This window comes from Pleurodeles waltl, chromosome 9 (assembly GCF_031143425.1).
Source record: "Pleurodeles waltl isolate 20211129_DDA chromosome 9, aPleWal1.hap1.20221129, whole genome shotgun sequence".
NCBI classification, from domain to species: Eukaryota; Metazoa; Chordata; class Amphibia; order Caudata; family Salamandridae; genus Pleurodeles; species Pleurodeles waltl.
Genome location: NC_090448.1, coordinates 69,042,920 through 69,063,778, shown reverse-complemented (window position 1 = coordinate 69,063,778; position 20,859 = coordinate 69,042,920).

The following is a 20,859-nucleotide window of genomic DNA, read 5'->3' as shown; positions in this document are numbered from 1 at the left end:
GCCACAGCACTCTATGCCACTGCACTCTACAGCATTATACTCTACTCTGCACACACCACTCTACACTACTCTACTCTGTTACACTCTACGCCACTGCACTCTATGCCATGATAGTCTACTCTGCATTCTATGCCACTGCACCACTCTGCCCTACTGCACTCTCTGCCACTCTATTGTATGCCAGCCTACTCCACTGCACTCTGTGCCACTCTACTATGCCCCATGCCACTCCTTGCCACTGCACTCTACACCAGTGCCCTCTAAACTGCCCTGTACACCACTGCCCTCTTCTGTGCATCACTGTACTCTAGGCCACTGCTCTCTGTGTCACTCTACACCGCTGCACTGACACTCTACTCTGCAACATTGCACTCTCCGCCTCTGTACTCTACACCACTCTACTCTCTACTACTGCCTTCTATGTCACTGCACTCTATGGTACTCCACTCTATGCCACTCTACTCTGCATTACTCCACTGTACACCACTTCACTCTACAGCAGTTGACTCTACTCTGCACTGCACCACTCTTCTCTGCACCACTCTACGCCACTACACTCTATGCCACGTGAGTCTACTTTGCACTCTATGCCACTGTACCACTCTACTCCACTGCACTCTATGCCACTCTACTCTGCCCCACGCCACTCCATGCCACTGCACTCTAAACCACTGCACTCTACGCCAATGCACCCTAAACAACTGCACTGTACCCCACTACACTCTACTCTGCACCACTGTGCTCTACGCCACTGCTCTTATGCCACTCTACTCCACTCTACACCACTATGCAACTAACTAACAGCAGCCACTCTGGTGCATAACATGGCTAAAACACATTGGCAAAGCCAATAACTCTTACGTAGGCATGACCTATTGGCTTTGTAATGTTTGTTAGTACTATGAGGTATAGAGGTCCCTGAAAGAACTGTGAATGTGTAAGTCCTTATTTTAAACATGCATTACATCATAACATAGGCTGCTACAAAATTGCGCAAATTCGTTTTGATTAAATAAAAAAAGTTCTTCTATAATACAGGTTTCAATAATATACAGTTTATACCTAATACATAACAGTCCAATAAAACCACACACTCCACAGCTCACCTTGGAACACCCTTACAGTACCTCTCTAAAAGAAAATATCTTTATAATTAGAAAGCTTCAAGTGACTCCTTTGATTAAAGTCAATGCAGGTTTACAAGCCCCTTTGCATTTGCATTTCTTTAGGGAAGGAGACACCCTGGCAAGAAGGCCTTTTCTTATCTATCTGCCCCTTCTTCCCTCAAAGCACAGGAGACTTCCTGCCTTTCAGTCCAGCCGGGGAAACCGATCTGTCCTAATTACATTTTGGCCCTCATTATAACACCAAAGACCGTCGCCATGGCTACCAGCCGTCAGACCGATTATGGCCATAGCCGGATTTTCTCCAGAAGGATGGCGGAAATCCGGCTGGGGTCATGCTGGGGGATGGCGGTAAGGGGGCCCCAGCAGCAGTGCCACACCAGTAAACCGCCACAGACGTATCATGACCCATGATACGGCCTGGCGGTATTCTGCTGGCGGATGCTTTTGCTGGCAGCAGCGCCGCGTCCTGTCTCCTGCCAGAGGACCCCCTGACATCAGGTAAGTCGGGTGCTCCGACAGGGGAGGGGGGTGTTGTATGTGTGTGTGGGGGTGTGTGTATGTCTGTGCATGTGTGTATGCGGGTGTGTGATGCGTGTTGTCTGTGTGTGCATGCATGTTGTGTTGTGTGCAAGCTTGTGTGCATGTATGTATGTCATTGTGTGTGGATGTGTGTGTGAATGGCTGTATGCATGTGTGGATGAATGTGGGTATGAGTGTGTGTATGCATGCGTATGTTGGTGAGTGAAGGTGTGTGTATGTCGTGGGGGGATCTGGAGAGGGAGGGGTGGGTTGGAAGGAAACCTGGGGAGGGGGAGAGGAAGACCCCTATCAGTGACAGGGAAGGAATTCCCTGATGGTGCCTACAGCCATGGTTTTTGTGGCTGTAAGTTTGCCACGAAAACAGCGGCGTGTAGGTAGGGTCATAATCCTGCGGGCGGGCTAGTGATGGCTGCCTGGCTGGAGACTGAAGTCTCTAGCCCATCGGTCGTTACCGCCGTGGTGGACGGTGTGGTACACTGGCAGTTTGGCTTGAGCCAAGCCGTCAATGTCATAATATGGGGAAGTGTACTGCTAGACTGTTGGCAGTACTTTTCTCTATTTTACTGCCATCTGCCGGGGTCATAATGACCCCTTAGTCCTTTAGGTGAAAGGCTAAAATTACGGACGGGTGGTCACCCCAGATGTAGATATCAATGTCTAGCCTGCTTCTCCACGAATTCCATACTATGTATTACATTTGTAATTCTGAGCTTTTATTAAAAGAGAACTGCACAGAATGGCAACTGCAGGTTTCATTTGCTTCAGTTGGAGTAACATACCAGTTAATGATTTGTAAAAGATATCCCAGGTCAAGGTATGTAATGGGTATTTACACAGACCAGAGCTCTCATACATGACAGTACTCCCATATAGGTGGAGAATTTAATAACACTATTGACGTTACTTTTATTCAGCTGCTTCCTCCACCTTTGTTTGACAAATCCCGCTATACGAAAAGCAGTTGCCATTCTGTGCAGTTCTCTTTTAATAAAAGCTCAGAATTACAAATTTAATACATAGTATGGAATTCATGGAGAAATGTCTTTCACTACATCTCGCCAATTTTTTGTTTTCCCTCCTCACTCTCACTCAGAAAATGCATATATCCGTGTACTGGACTGGTGTAAATTTACAAGTGGTTTTCCAAAGGGAAATTGCTTCTAAATTGCACAAACTTGCACGTTTGTGGGTGTTCACCAACTTCTACAGTTGACCACCTAGAAACCCCGCCCCTAATTCTAAATCTACTCCTGCAGAACTCCCATTTTAGTAGTCAAATTTCAGTGTGAGTAAATCCCATTTGAGATGGTAAAATCAACCATCCCTGATTTTGTGATCCTGTAAATTATATGTTTTCATTATCAAGTTGTGGTTAGCTGCAGAAAAAGGTGTGGCCTGTCAGATTACTAAAACATATGCTATAAAACCTGGAGACATGTCTTCTGATACCCACTGCACAATATAAAAAAAAGCCTGAACATATGTCTTTTACTTACAAAAGACATATGGGAAAATTATGGGTAATTTAGCCTTTGCACAAAAAGTAGTAGCTTCAATTTGGTTTTCAAGCTAGGATTACACAGTAAGCCTTTAGTTAGGCATTTAGCATTTTTTTGTAAAATGTGCCTGCAAGACTGTTGGCAGGGTACAGGAAAAGGGATTGCATAACACTAGCGTTAAAATGCATTCATTACGCACTTCTGTACAAACACTTCATATTGAAACCTTTTTGAAAAGTGCATATAATACATACCTAGTTGAAGACTAACAGACAGAGAAAATAAAAATAAAACGCATACTCCTTAGAAGTTGGTAAACGTCAGCCAATTGTGATTTTGCAATGTCTTTATTAATAAAGAAGAGCATTATTCACTAACAATAACTATAACAATAACAAGCATTGTCTAAGCTAATAGGTCTCCCATGTACAACATAATGGTTTTGGCAATGGTTTTCACCACGCTGCACAGCATATGCGTCCAACTGTCGTTTTGTATGCAAGCGGTGCACTTGCCTACAAAATGATGCAGCCATTTTTTTTCTTTTTATTTACTGATCCAACTTGTATCAGTAAATAAAAAATAAAAAAATAAAATGCGTGAAAGCATGTTTTGATATTTTAGAAGCAGACGGGGGCGCGTAAGCAGCAGAGGAAACGGAAGCAGCAATGGAGTGCAAAGGTAATACTGAAGCAACAAGGGGAATGAAGCAACATGAGGTGGTGTGAGAGATGCGAAAGCAACATGGGGAGGGAGGTAAGGGGAATGAAGAAGCAAAATGGGATGGTGGGAAAGGCAGGCACCGAAGCAGCACAGGGAGAATGTCACAATGGACCCAGATGCAACATGAGGGGGTTGGGGAAAGTAACACAAGTGGCATGAGTGGGGGGAAGCAACAATGTGGAGAGAGAAGGAGGGCACAGGAGAAGTACATGAGCGATAGAGAGCATCATGGATTACAGAGGGACAGCAGTGGACGGGAGGGACAACACAAAAACGCATGCATTCTCATAGAGCGCTTAACACAAAAGAAATAAATTGTGCCTGATAAGCAGGCAGTGGATGCAGAGATGCAAGTCAATCAAGGGAGGTTAAAGAGGCAATGCACCATAGGAGGGACAAACACAAGGTTGCCAAGCTGGAACATTAATAAGACTCAGGCATATCTAAGTGACAGAAACACCAACCAATGATAAGCAATGGGTGGGGTCCAAGATCCTATATGTTCTTGGTAAGCACAATATGTCTCACAAAAGTCTGCACATGTACTGTCTAGAGACCTGCCCTATAAATGACAGTGCCTCTCAAATGAGGCCTGACTAAATGTTAAATTCGTTCTCATTTAATTTCTGGATATATTCACATAGAAGGCACTCTTCTCCATCCCATGTTAAGACTAAGACCCTCATTATGAATTTGGTGTTTTTTTGGCAAGACCGCCGCAGTTGCGGGCGGCAAAAGACCGCCAGTGTTTGCAGTATCCTGCCCGCCGTATTGCGAGTCACACACAGCATACAGCCACAAATCCGAGACCACCAAGACGACCGAGGGCGGGAGATAGGCGGTCCCACCACCCAGCACTGCCACGCCGACCACATTCTGCCCTCAATATTACGACCCACAAATCAGCACAGCGGTCATTGTGTGGTGAAAAAAACATTGGCGGTGTGAACTGCCGCGGTCAAAAACTCACCTCAACCAGAACACCACACCACATTGGACAGTTCGAATATCCCACACCTGACACACATTCACACACCAGACACACCTACACACACCACTATAAAACACCCCCCACACACAATCCACAATCCTTTGCAATTCAAATGACGATCACAGACAGCGAGGAGCCAACATCATATGATTTTGCACTTGTACACCATAGGCACATTTACACATCTCACTCAGCACACACCACACAACTACACGAACAACACTATACACACATGGGCACAGCACACAACCAGCACACACAACCAAGCACCCCTCACCCCATCAAGCACCCTTGCACACAACACCCCACCCCACTCACAAAACAACCACCATGTCCCGTCAAAAACACCCACACTTCACAGACAAAGAATTGAGGGTCACAGTTGATGAAATCATCAGGGTAGAGCCACAACTGTTAGGAGCACTAGTCCAGCAAACATCAATTGCCAGGAAAATTGAGTTATGGCAGATGATCGTTGACAAGGCCAACTCAGTGGGCAACCAGGAAGAATTGGAATGACCTACGGGGGAAGGTACGTTCCATGGCATCACAACATCAGATTGCCGTCAACAAGACTGGCAGTGGACCCCCACCTCCACCCCCAGAGTTTGCATCATGGGGGGAAAAGGTCTTGGCCATCCTGCATCCTGACGGACTAACCGGAAGACCGGACTCTGGTAAGTCACTAACACTCTCCTCTCACCAAGTACTCCTGTCCAGCATGCATCCCTATCACCCATCACTCCACAAGTCACCCTATCTCCCACTCCACCTCCCACCCAATCAGTAAATGCCTTCCCCCTGAACGCCACACCCTCACCCAGCCACTATACCCACACAGTCTCTTCCCAGTGCACGGATACCACAACCAAGAACCATCACTACAACTCCCACAATGCACCTGCCCAGCCACATGACAACCTGACATGTCCATGTCACAGGGCAACACCTACACGGCTAAATATTGGACCCACTACACCTACTGCATACTACGACTGAGGACCACAGCAGCAATGCAATCTTGATTCCTCAATTCGGAACGGAACATGGTACTCATTTCTGTATCCATGACCCACAAACTATATCAACAGTGCTGCATCTGTCATTTCCATAACTGGGATACAAGTCAAGCCACAGTATGGATCACACAATGACAATATCAATCACAACTCTACTATGTAACTTTCTCTCACTCCATCCACGGGTATCCCTGCCACTGTCACCATGCAGGGGATGCCAGAGACAGCCAGCCCTCCTCAGGATGAAGGCCCCAGTAAGGACTACGCCTCTTGATGTCTGGACAGTGACAACTTAACTGGCCCATCTGGGACTACTGGTTGGTCCACCACTACCAACCTCACCCTGCCCATGTCAGAGTTCCCCCCTCCCACTCTGTGACATCAACAGCACAGCCAATCCCTCGTCCCCAGACCTGTGTCCCAAGGACAGTTCAATCAGCAGTGTGCCCCACATTACAGGGACCAGAATCGACCCCTCATACCCAAGACGGTGAAGGTCCTGCTGTAACTGGGAGTGGGCACACCATGTCAGGGGCACAGGCACAGGGGAGGTGCAGGGTGTGTGGGAGGGATGTTGTGGGCCTGAGGATGGGGCCCCCAAGAGACTCAACTGACCAGGAAACCATCTCTCAAGTCCTGGGAGCATACCAGTAATCCCAGGACAAGAGGGGACAGACACTCACCATCTTGCAGGAAGACCAGAGGCTGCAGAGGGAAAATGACCAGCAGGCCATGCAGCAGTAGCAGGCTCACAATGCACCATGACCTCCATTGCAGTGGTGCTGAAGGAACTCGCCACCATCCTGCGTGCGTCCTCCACCCACCAGCAGGCCTCTTCCACATACCAAAGTAACCTTCAGTATCTGCTGCAGCTAGTGGAATGGGGGCCCAGCCTGAGGAACCACAGGCCACTGGCAACTCTCCCTCTGTAGCTGAGGAACACCCCCGCAAACGTGGCTGTCCATCCAGACATCCTGTGGGAGCTGATCCCAAGACCAAACCCACTGCCAGGAAGTGACCCTATCCTGAACATTCTCCCTTGAGTGCCACTGAGACACCATGTTGCCTAGCCAATGTCATGTCTCCATTATTCCATTGGCCCTTGGACTCTGGACCTGCACTACCTACAGCTGGGCCACCTACTCTGATGATTTCATCCACCATGCCCCCACTTATCACCTATGGGACAATAGATGCACAATAAACATCATAGAACTCAACTACTGCATTTTTGTCTTTACTGTAACATGTTCCAATGTGTGCTCACCAAAAAGTAATGTGTGTCAATCCACATTCACCATAAGTCTGATATATGGTCAGGAGAGGGAGAATTCACCAGCAGGTGACACAATACCTCAGACATGTTCCAAAATCCATTTTTTCAAGCTAGCCACTAGTTCAGGAAGACATCAGAGTAGCTCCACTAATCTAACCTGCAAATAGACCAAGATAGGGACAACCATTAGGATAGGAGTCATGGTGGCACACACAACACATATGCAGTACATTGTAGTCGGCCCCAGTGTGAATTTTCAAGTAGCATGGGAAAACAGTATGCCATGCCACATCCAAAATCTCCGGAAACATGTTTCCCTTGTTCGCTAGTTTACAGCTGACATGAGCCAACAAAAGACATGTTCAACTGTTAGGAAAGGTCAGTGTCCATGAATTGCAATGGGAACAGTCAGGATAAGGAGTGATACTCACTGCCTAATCTATAGTTGTCAAAACATCTGCATTGGAGTTTGCAGGACTGTGAACACACCACATACCTATACATAGGAGAAGCCAGCCTACCAACCTGCATTGTCAACACATGTCAGACATGAGATGAGTAAGAGAGCTCCTGATGACCAATCTGTCTCCCACCACAGGCCACACAGAGGGATAGGTACACTGAACATCTCCACTGGTGTAAATGACTAGGAGGAGCAATGTCAGAAGGCAGATAGGAAAGCAGAGACCTGACAATACACATTATACATACCAGAATATCGCTGGAAGTATTGGTTGATCAGCTCAGTTCTAGAGTCAGCTGCACCTACATCATCAGCCTTTTCATCATTTCGTATGTCACCATCATCAGCCACTGGTCCAGCTGCCACCTCTTCATCATCCAGAAATGGTATGTGAGGTCTCAGGGATTGTGTAGCATGCAGCAGGCCACAATGATCTGGCAGCCCTTTTACAGAGTGTAGAGCAGGGCACCTCCAGATACGTGGAGGCACTTGAATCTGGCCTTCAGTAGCCCAAAAGTACTTTCTATTACACGCCTCGTCCTGCCGTGGGCCTCACTGAAACGGTGTTCCCCATCCATTGTAGAATATCTCACTGGTGTCAACGGCCAGGGAAGGTTAGGATAGCCAGAGTCATCTGTGTGCACACAGGTAGGACCTTTCACTTTACCGGTAGAAACACAGGGCAGAATGGGATAACATATGACATCACAGTTGCACACATAATATTGCATACATACCAATTAGCCAGGCCCTCTCTCTCTGCAGCTGTGCCATCATGTGTGGGACATTGCTGTTCCTCATAATGTAGGAGTCATGCACAGATCCAGGAAACTTGCCCGTAGCTTGAGAGATATACTGGTCCACGAGACACACCACCTGGACATTGATGGAGTAAACGTTTTTCCTGTTCCTGTACACTTGTTTATTGGTCCTGGGAGATACCAAAGCAATGTGGGTGCCATCTATGGCCCCTATAACATGAGGGTTGTGTCCCATATTATAGAAGTCACCCTTCACAGTGGGCCAATCCACACGTTAGGAGATTCTGATGTAGCTGTCCAGGTGTTTAAGAAAAGCACACAGCACATCCTTCAACACAAGACTGAACAGGAGCTGTGACATCCCTGCTGCCAAGCCCACTGAAATCGTGAAAGAGCCTGAGGCAAGGAAGTGTAGCACTGACAAATCTGTACTGTGGGAGGGATGGTATAGGGATTACGTACACCAGCCAATAGATCCGGCTCCAACTGATTACACAATTCCATGATGGTCTGATGATTCAGACGATAGGTGTGTATCATGTGTTTCTCCTACAGGGTAGCAAAGTCAACTAGGGGCTATACACCGGTGTATGTCTAATTCTCGCAATTGCACCGTATCTAGGACATAGAGAGGAAAATGTACAAATTAATGTCCACTATACACATGCTAGCTAACGCCAAACTTGTAGCACACAACAAGCACTGTAGATATGGTGCTAAAGTTTACACATAAAATATAGAGCATGTCGACAGCCGTGTATACCATCCTAGCTGCCCACAGCAGCCGCGGACCAACCGCATGTCACACACAAACCATGTGTTATGTTCCATGTTACAGCAGCCTATTTCCCCAGAACGGAACATGTATGTACCAATTTCAGTGCCACATATGGTTACCCCACCAATGAGGCAGCAAGTAGCTGCACATGTACTGGAACTAACACCCACACATCTTACTCCACTGTGCTATTAATGGCACATGTATGGGCCCAGCCATGAGGGAAAAACATGGGCCAACTCTGCATAATGACCGAAAGGCTGGCATGACACACTTATTTTTGCTCTACAAACCATGATGTGTCTATAATGGCAGCCGCCTGTCCTGTCCGCGTATGTCATCATGGCGGTAGACGATCGCAACCGCCATGCAACTCCTCATTGGATAACATTGTTGCCAATGGGAGACTGGGGCCAATGATGATCATCGTTGGCGGTGAAGGTCATGTATGTGGTGGCTGTGACTGACATTTTCTGCCACCTTGCTCACTTCACTCCTGACACTTGTGCAAGCAAGACCTCCACTACGTGAGCTGCTGTGTGCTGTCTCTGGGAGCGATCATGCCACGTCCTGCATGTGACAGGGTCCCAGCCCTCACACAGGAGGAGTTGGAGAAATTTGTGGATGGGGCCCTACCCCTGTATGGAGAGCTGTATTGGGCACCACAGGAGCAGGTGAGCCCAATTCCATTGTACTGAGTAATAGAGGAGTGTGTGTGAGGCTGTAAGGCGTTGCCACGCCACACAGGGAGTGGATGCATGCAGGGGGCATGGAGTAAATGCGTTTGTGCCATGAAGACACGTTAGTGTGGGCATGTGATGTGTATGATGTGTCCAGTCAACTACTGCTGATATGGTGCCACTCTACATGCCTTTTTCCTTTTGTCTGTGTCACCCATGTAGGTCAGTGCCCATCAGAAGAAGAGGATCTGGCGTGCCATCTCCAAGCAAGTGCGGATCCTGGGGGTCCATAGCCAGCAATCAATCAATCAATCAAACATTTGTAAGGCATGCAACATACCCGCTAGGGTCTCAAGGTGCTGAGGGGGGGGGAGGGAAGGACTGCTACTGCTTGAATAACCAGGTCTTTAGGTGTTTCCCTAAGGTCAGGAGGTCCTATGTCTGTCGTAGGTGGGCAGGAAGGGTGTTCCAGGTCTTGGCGGCGAGGTGGGGAAAGGATCTGCCGCCGGCTGTAGTTCAATGGATGTGAGGGACGGCTGCGAGGGCAAGGTTGGCGGAGCGGAGTTGGCGGGTGGGAGTGTGGAAGGTGAGTCGCTCATTGAGGTAGGCCGGGCCTGTGTTGTGGAGAGCTTTGTGAGCGTGGATGAGGAGTTTGAAGGTGATCCTCTTGGTGATGGTAAGCCAGTGAAGGTCTCTGAGGTGGGCTGAGATGTGGTCGCGGTGAGGGATGTTAAGGATGAGGCGTGCAGAAGCATTCTGTGTATTTTGTAATTTCTTCTGGAGCTTGGCTGTGGTTCCTGAGTAGAGCGCGTTGCCGTAGTCCAGTCTGCTGCTGACGAGGGCGTGGGTGACCGTCCTTCTTGTTTCAGTTGGGATCCATCTGAAGATCTTGCGAAGCATGCGGAGGGTGTTGAAGCAGGAAGAAGAGACGGCGTTGACTTGCTGGGTCATGGTGAGGGATGAGTCTCGGATGAAGCGTAGGTTGCGTGGGTGCGTGGTGGGTGTTGGTGCAGTTCCTAGGGTGGCTGGCCACCAGGAGTTGTCCCATGCGGAGCGGTTGGAGCCGAGGATGAGGATCTCTGCCTTGTCCGAGTTAAGTTTGAGGCAGCTCTTCTCCATCCAGTTGGCGATGGCATGCAGTCCGTTGTGAAGATTGGTTTTGGCGGTGGCGGGGTCCTTGATGAGTGAGAGGATCAGCTGGGTATCGTCGGCGTAGGAGACGATGTTGAGTTTGTGGGATCAGACGATGTTGGCGAGCATTGCCATGTAGATGTTAAAGAGGGATGGGCTGAGAGAAGATCCTTGGGGAACGCCGCAGATGGTTTTGGTGGCTCCTGAAAGGAAGGGAGGGATGCAGACTCTCTGAGTTCTGACGGAGAGGAAGGAAGTGATCCAGTCCAGAGCTTTGTGGCGGATCCCGGCATCGTAGAGGCGAGTGCAGAGGGTGTGGTGGCAGATGGTGTCAAAAGCAGCCGAGAGGTCCAGGAGGATGAGGGCCGCGGTTTCGCCTTTGTTGAGCACGGTCCTGATGTCGTCGGTTGTGGCGATGAGGGCGGTCTTGGTGCTCTGGTTCCTACTGAATTCTGATTGGGAGATGTCCAGCATGTTGTTGTCCTCCAGGAAGCGGATCAGTTGGCCGTTAACGATATTCTCGATGACCTTCGCCAGAAAGGGGAGGAGGGAGATGGGTAGGTAATTCTTGAGGTCTTCGGGGTCCGCTTTGGGTTTCTTTAGTAGGGCGTTTACTTTGGCGTGCTTCCAGTTCTCCGGGAAGGTGGCGGTCTCGAAGGAGCTATTGATGATCATACGGAATTGGGGGACGATGATGGGGCTTGCTTTGTTGAGGACATGGTGGGGGCAGGGGTCGGAGGGAGATCCGGAGTGGATGGTGCTCATGGTTTTGATGGTGTCCTCGTCGTTGATGTGGGTCCAGGAGAGCAAGAGGTTGGTGTGGCTGGGTGCATCGGTGTTGGTAGTGGGGGGTGAGGAGTTGAGGCTGTTGTAGATTTCCGTGATCTTGCGATGGAAAAAGGTGGCGAGGGAGTCGCAGAAGTCTTGCGATGGAGTGGAGTCGATGGAGCATGACCTGGGTTGGTGAGTTCTTTGACGATGCTGAAGAGCTCTTTGCTGTCGTGGGCGTTGTTGTCGATGCAGTCTTTGTAGAAGGATCTTTTGTGGTCTGGATGAGCTGGTGGTGCTTGTGGATGGCTGTCTTGAGGGCGGCGTGGTTGCTCTCTGTTGGTTTGTGTTGCCACTTCTTCTCGATTTTCTGGCACTCTCGCTTGGAGGCCTGAAGGTCGGCGGTGAACGAGACGGCCATGGTGTTGGTGCGGTTGTTTGGGGATTTCCTGAGTGGAACCAGCAGAGCACCTACTGCAGAAAGTCGTAGGAGGACCTTAGATTCTGGGCCCGGAAGACCGCGGAGGTCCAGCTGGGGACGTCCTCCTAACGAGGGAGGGGGGCCCATTGTACCCTGATCTCCCTAATGGTCCGTATTTTGGCGGTGGCCTACCCTGAGGTGTATGGGCGTTTGATGGCAGCAGAGCTGCCACAAGGAGGTAAATACAGGCTCTCACCTCACACATGACAGGCCTTGTTTTGTGGTGGCTTACTTGTGGACGGATGTGCATGTGATCAGTGGTAGATGCACATCAACAATGGGTATCAGTCACCCTGACAGGCTCTGAATCGATTATGTGTGACAATACAATGCTGTCAGTGTATATTCAATTAACATATTCGATGGCTGGGTGAGTGTGGACACCTTACGCATTGTGTTAGACCAGCTTCTTGCATCTGCATCAGTGTACCTGAGGTGTAAATGCTATCACATCAGTATTTGTCTCCCACAATGACTGAGGCAATCTCTATTTTGGACAGTAGCTGGCATGGACTGATTGTGGGGGTGGCATTAGGGGTCCACTAGATGTATGGGACAGGATTATGGCCATGGTAGCTTACCATGCTGACATATGTTGACTTAAGAGTGTAGGATATGTGTAGGGAAACAACCATGGAATTCTGCTATATGTGAATCTATGTGGGCGAATAGCACAGCAAAATCTATTTTTTAAGCTATCATTCTGTGGACTTGTCTTTCCAACAATGGTATAGTACTAGATGTGGTAAGTCCCGTGGGAGGTCCATGGAGTCTAACCATAATGTTTACATGTCATGCAGGACATCGCCCTGGCAATTACAATGGTGCTAATTGTTTCAGCCTTGACCAATTCACAAAGTCAACATGTTCCCACAATAGCAGGTTTTTGGCCATTGCATCTTGAATTTTCCAATGTGTATTTGCAGAAATGTAGTGTCATTGCAAATGGCATGGCCTGCCATAATATAACTGAAGAGATGTACATGTTGATGTGTGTAAATGGTGGGTAAGTATTGACCCTTTTTCACCCTATCTTTCTCTCTGTCCCTCCCTCCCGCTCCTCCTCTGTCTTTGTGTGCATCAACATCATCAGGCAAAGGAGAAGGGGCACCGGCGAGTGAGGAAGCAGCAGCCCACGGGACCCAGAGGGCTGTTACCAGCGGAGCCGAGAGGACCAGTGGGACGGAGGGCGAGGGTAGTGCACTGGGGAGACCGGATCATCTACATCATCTTCGGATTCCTCCTTCGCTGGGTGCTCCCCAGCGGTGGTGGACCCATCTGGGACCAGCCCAGCAACATCACTAAAACATCTTTTCTCAAACTTCCTCACCCCTTATACAGGGAGTGCAGAATTATTAGGCAAATGAGTATTTTGACCACATCATCCTCTTTATGCATGTTGTCTTACTCCAAGCTGTATAGGCTCGAAAGCCTACTACCAATTAAGCATATTAGGTGATGTGCATCTCTGTAATGAGAAGGGGTGTGGTCTAATGACATCAACACCCTATATCAGGTGTGCATAATTATTAGGCAACTTCCTTTCCTTTGGCAAAATGGGTCAAAAGAAGGACTTGACAGGCTCAGAAAAGTCAAAAATAGTGAGATATCTTGCAGAGGGATGCAGCACTCTTAAAATTGCAAAGCTTCTGAAGCGTGATCATCGAACAATCAAGCGTTTCATTCAAAATAGTCAACAGGGTCGCAAGAAGCGTGTGGAAAAACCAAGGCGCAAAATAACTGCCCATGAACTGAGAAAAGTCAAGCGTGCAGCTGCCACGATGCCACTTGCCACCAGTTTGGCCATATTTCAGAGCTGCAACATCACTGGAGTGCCCAAAAGCACAAGGTGTGCAATACTCAGAGACATGGCCAAGGTAAGAAAGGCTGAAAGACGACCACCACTGAACAAGACACACAAGCTGAAACGTCAAGACTGGGCCAAGAAATATCTCAAGACTGATTTTTCTAAGGTTTTATGGACTGATGAAATGAGAGTGAGTCTTGATGGGCCAGATGGATGGGCCCGTGGCTGGATTGGTAAAGGGCAGAGAGCTCCAGTCCGACTCAGACGCCAGCAAGGTGGAGGTGGAGTACTGGTTTGGGCTGGTATCATCAAAGATGAGCTTGTGGGGCCTTTTCGGGTTGAGGATGGAGTCAAGCTCAACTCCCAGTCCTACTGCCAGTTCCTGGAAGACACCTTCTTCAAGCAGTGGTACAGGAAGAAGTCTGCATCCTTCAAGAAAAACATGATTTTCATGCAGGACAATGCTCCATCACACGCGTCCAAGTACTCCACAGCGTGGCTGGCAAGAAAGGGTATAAAAGAAGGAAATCTAATGACATAGCCTCCTTGTTCACCTGATCTGAACCCCATTGAGAACCTGTGGTCCATCATCAAATGTGAGATTTACAAGGAGGGAAAACAGTACACCTCTCTGAACAGTGTCTGGGAGGCTGTGGTTGCTGCTGCACGCAATGTTGATGGTGAACAGATCAAAACACTGACAGAATCCATGGATGGCAGGCTTTTGAGTGTCCTTGCAAAGAAAGGTGGCTATATTGGTCACTGATTTTTTTTTGTTTTGTTTTTGAATGTCAGAAATGTATATTTGTGAATGTTGAGATGTTATATTGGTTTCACTGGTAATAATAAATAATTGAAATGGGTATATATTTTTTTTTGTTGAGTTGCCTAATAATTATGCACAGTAATAGTCACCTGCACACACAGATATCCCCCTAACATAGCTAAAACTAAAAACAAACTAAAAACTACTTCCAAAAATATTCAGCTTTGATATTAATGAGTTTTTTGGGTTCATTGAGAACATGGTTGTTGTTCAATAATAAAAGTAATCCTCAAAAATACAACTTGCCTAATAATTCTGCACTCCCTGTACAGCTGACTCTGATATTCCAGCTAAAGAGCTGATCTCTGAAGTGACCCCTTTTCCCATTTTTCAATCAACAGCAAGAATACACACTGAACCTATGGCATCTGCAAATATTGGAAATTTTGAACAGAATGAAAATAAAAGGAAGAAAATTGGGAAAAACTGTCTGGAAAAAAGGGCAAGCGGTGAATTTCAAAAAAGAAACCAAGGAAAGTTAGGTTCTTGGAACTGGGAACCACAGGAGCTTCTGCTTCAAAGGATAAACTTGAGCGCACCACTTCGATAGGACCCTCCCAGAAACAGCCTTCTGTTGTAGGGAGAGTTTTCCCTTCCCTAAATGCATGTGCTGATTCTTTTTTATTTGGTCCCTAATACTGTGAAGCCAAATGTTGAGTTACCTAACTATTTGTCTGGTCATCAGGAGGGCGGGACATTGTATCCAAGGAAGTTGGCTCTACTTAGGCCACAGGAAATACTGCGTGTTTGGAGTTTATAGTATTATTTGACTCTGACCTAAATTTGAATTGTACATTTTTAATATCTTGCTTTTCAGGTTTTGATCAGCTAAAACTGATTGAAAGTAAAGACATTTCTTGTGTGTACTTAGCGTATGCTCCAGGAGCCGCGAAGACAAGAGTCTGGTTTTATTCTCAAATTATTGCACAATTGATCCTAGACAATTGTAAACAGCTGCAATGTGGAGGTATAGGTGTGATCCCTATATGGGAAGAAGAGCATCCACTTAAAAATATCTTGCTTTCCCAGTTCCACGACAGTATGGAGGTGGAGTATGTCCTTTGCAAGATCCAATAAGATCTTCTCTGGAAAATCTTAATGTCTCCGTTTTTAATGGAGAAAGGGTTGTAAAATATGTGTGTGATCTCCCTCTCCCTGGGTAGACAATGAACAGGAGAAATGGAGCTGGTTGGATGGAGCTCTTAATAGTAGCCGGGTGATGGGGTACGCATCACAAATGGGTCATTAACAATAACTTCTGTGTGGTTTCATGGAATGCAGCTGGAATTGAGAATCAAACTGAAAAATTTGATAATCTTTGTTCTTTACAGGCTGATTTAATCTGCATCCAAGAGACCTGGCGTACAGCTGATTTTCTTATCCAGGCTATACAATGTTGTGCCAAAAAGTGTAGCCCTTGAAGAAAGGTCAGCGCAAAAGGGGGAATTGCTATTCTTCTGAGTAATAAATTAAAATGGGAATATGAAAGCCTTACAGTCCCTGCAAATGTTTTATCAGATATTGAGAGTTAATCCTATTATGGAAGGTGGTAGGAGAGTTTCAATGTTAGTAGTGAATACATATATTCCCCCAGATACGGGTCATGACAAATCACTATTACATGTTTATTTGATCTCATCGATTGGGTTAGATAAGGTAGAATGAGGGTTTGTTATTGGGTGATTTAAACTGCAAAGTTTCTCATTTATCTATTTCTCGATTTTGTGATGCAGAGAGGGAATCCGCTTTTAATATTCCACCATTATCATTTCCCTAAAAAATTAGGACTTATAAAAGGGAATACACCCTTTTAAAATGTATGAGGGAATCTAGCTATGTGATTTTAAATGCAGGATTTAATTTGGATTGTCCAGCAGAGCTAACACATAAATCACGAAACGGAGGCTGTATCATCGATTATTTTGTTGCCTCTTGTGTTATAGCTAATTCTGTGGAGGATCTGACAATTTTAGATACTTTGTTTAGTGATCATAAGATCCTTAGCCTTTCAGTGAAGCTAAGTTTGTCGGCTGTAGAAGCATGGAATTGTAATAGCCTAGACACTAATTTCAACAGGAAAACAGGCAGAACTCATTGGTCCCCTTTAAAAAAACAATTTCTAAAAAAATGTCTTGAAAGGGCTATATTGCATATTGATGATTCGAGTAGAAACCTCCTTCATTGCTGTTCTGAATTTATGGGGAAAATACTCCAGAGTAATCAGCTAAGGTGTTCTAAGCCACCTCAAAAGAAGATAAGGCCATCTGTGGTGCTGCTGAATAGGTAACGTAAGTTGGTAAGACCCCAGTTTGTGCTGGATACAAAGGAAATGGGCAGAACAATCTCCTTATTAAAAAGGAGAAGAAGGCTTCTGAATGCAGGTAAAAGAAAGAAGAAGGCTGAGAAGAGGTGGGTTGCCCTGAGAGAAACTGCTGTGTCAAAAAATGCTCTCAAATATTGGGCAATTATCTCAGAATGCTGCAGATCTCGCAAATCTTCTCTCGTCCCTCCTATAGATAAGGCAGGATGGAGAGTACATACTTTCTCTTTATATGGAAAACGTGGATACTGAGCTTAGTAAAATGGTCATTCTGATAGACTGTAATGCTGATATTGATAGTTATGGTCCTCCAACAGTGATGGAGATTGAAGGGTTTCTACAGCCACTGCGGGCTTCTGGAGCAATGGGACCTGATGGGGTCCCCATTTCAGTAAAAAAACAGGAACCCTTGCTTTGGGCAAAGATCCTTCATCCTGTATTTCAGTTCTGTTATCTAAAAGGTGCAGTTCCGTTATTTTGGGTTGGGAGTGTTGTAGTCGCCCTATATAAGAAGACTGATAGAACTTCCCCAGTAAGCTACTGTCACATAGCTGTATTGGATGCAGCCAGTAAGGTATTTGCCAAAAGTCTATTAGAGCATTTAAAGTCTTGGGTAGAGGAAAATTCTGTCCTTCCTTTGGAACAGGCTGGCTTCAGGAAGGCGCATAACACTCTATATAATATTTCAGTAATGCAGCTTTTAAATGAAAAATATGTACAGATTAGGGGTGGTGTTGTATATGCTGCATTTATAGACTTTTCAACAGCCTTTGACAGGGTTGAGTGCAAGATCCTGTGGAGGAAGCTATTAACTTAGGCATCCTTGCAAATATGTTACATTTGATCATAGCCTTGCATTCTTCCACATGGTGCAAAGTACTGTTAGGCGGGGATCGGGGTTTGTCAGCTGAATTTCCAACTGAAAATGGATTAAAGCAGAGTGTCTTTTGGCCCCGTTGCTATTTTCCTTCTAAATGTATGTCTCGCCTATCGCCCTAGGGAAAAGCGAGGGCTTTGCACCAACAATTGGAGGGCGCCAGATATCTTGTCTATTGTATGCTGATGATATTCTGGTGATTGACCTCACTCCGAAAGGATTAAATAATTGCCTGGCAGCCCTTAGTTACTATACAGATCAGCATTATTTGAAAAATTATTGTCTTGAAATCACAAGTAGTATGCTTTTTAGGGTAAAAATAATGTACAAAAATATTTTTTTCTTTGTTCGTAGGCCATTAAAAACTCGAGCGGGTAAAGACCTATTGTTTTCTGGGGAAAGTGGCGTTTAGTTCACTCAGCGACCATGAACATAAAAGAAATAATGTGGGAAAGGCCTTTCCTCAAACACAAGGGTTAAGTGCATTTTATAAGGCAGTTGGTCTGTGACATTTTGCTCATCTACTCTGAGTTTATCAAGTAAAGATTCCTGCTTTGTTGTATGCAATAGAATGTACAAAGATAGCAGACTGGGAGATTTTAGACAGAACGGAAGGGCAAATTTTAGGACACTTGGTTCCCTGCAATATCTTGGCAACTACTGCAGCCCTAAGGCTGGAATTTTGCATTAAGAGTTCTTTTGTGGAGGATTTAGCAGAGCTGGTTTGGAGGGCTTTTTGTCTATTTAATTGTGACAAATGTTCCCTAAGGCATCTTGTTTATAAATAAGTTTTTGGAAAGAAAGAAATCTTTTTAGAAACTATAATTACGCCTTACAAGTGCCTGTGCTTGACTCTGATTAAACTTTGCCTCTATCGCCTCTCAAATTCAAAAGGAGTTTAAAGGAGGTTACAACGCACAAATGTTTTCAGTTAGACGTGGAGCTTTGTATTCAAAACAGGAGATTTTATGTTTTGATTAATTCAGCGATTCCAAAAAAATACAGTGTATTCAGCTGAGATTGAACATACTGCCACTAAATGACTTAACCTATAAATGGTTTGGTACTTTGAATATGTGTGATTTGTGTTATGCAGATCTTCAGGACCTTAAGCATGTTATATTTGTCTGTCCCACATTTTTATTGAGGAAGAAATGTCTGAAACCCCCCTTTTTGAAATTCAATATACGCTCAGCAGGTGAAACTCATGAATTATCGTGTAATCTTCCAAATTAATTATTCTGTTTTAGGATTTTTTAAGGCTTTTCTAAATTTAGAATGATAATTTTATAGTACAGGTGGTTTTATACAAAGAATGTACTTATTCCTGGATTCATTAGGTTTATATATTGATGCACGGTATAGGAAATGTATTGTAATATAGCTAAGTGGGCGGATATATGGATGCACTTTATTTGTAAATAATACGGATTATAATGTCGATTTTATTGTATGGACTATGCATTTTGTCATTTCAAATACACAGTATAGTTTACGTGGACCTCTAGGAGATCCAAATCATGAAAATCGTACTTGAACTTGTATATATATTTTAGTCTGTTGTACAATTGTAATTTGCATATCTATCTCTCACATTTACCCACCACATGACAGGTATCACACTTGACAGGAAACCTGCACTCCACTCTGCTCTGCACCACTACATGCCACTGCACCCTACTCTGTATCACTCTTCTTTACTCCACATTATGCCACTGCACTCTATGCTACTTCACAATATGCATCTCTACTTTACTCTGTACCACTCTACTCTATGCCACTGCACTTTACGCCTCTCTACACCACTGCGCTCTGCTCGTCTGCACGCCATACCACACCAGTCTAGGGAACACCAATCTAATCCGCACAACTCCACTCTCTGCCACTCTGCAACACTGCACTCTAATCTAATACACTCTATGCTCAAAGCACTTTACTCTTCAACACTCAACTCTATGCCCCTGCACTCTACATCAATACGCTGTACATCACTCTAATCTACTCTGAACTCTATGCTACGGCACTCTACACTACTTTACTTAATGCCATCACACGCTATGCCACTTTATGCAACTCCACTCTAACCTGCACCTCTCCACTCTAACCCACCTCACTCTACTGTGAAATCATCTACTTTATGCCACTGCACTCTGTGCCACTGCCCTCTACCCTGCACCTATCCACTCTATGCAACTGCACTCTACTCTGAAACAATCTATTCTACGCCACTGTACTCTATACCACTCTGACCACTGCACTCTAGTTCAATGCACTCTACACCACTGCAAGCTGACACTCTGCAACACTGCACTGGCCGCCACAATACTCTACACCACTCTGCTCTGTACTACTGCATTCTGCACCAATATACTCTATTCCACTGCACTCTATGCCACTCTACTCTGCCCAGTGCCACTCTATGCAACTGCACTCTAAACAACTGCACTGTATGCCACTGCCCTTTACTCTGCACCACTGTTCTCTGTACCACTCTACACCCCTGCACTGACACTCTACTCTGCAACTCTGCACTCTACCCCACTCTAATCTATGCAACTGCACTCTAGGCACTATACTCTACACCACTGCACTCTATGCCACATGAGTCTACTCTGCACTCTACGACACTGCACCACTCTGCATTACTGCACTCTCTGCTACTCTATTGTATGCCACTCTACTCCACTGCACTCTGCGCCAATGCACTCTAAACAACTGCACGCCACTGCCCTCTACTCTGTACCACTGTACTCTATGCCACAGCTCTGTGCCACTCTACATCACTGCACTGA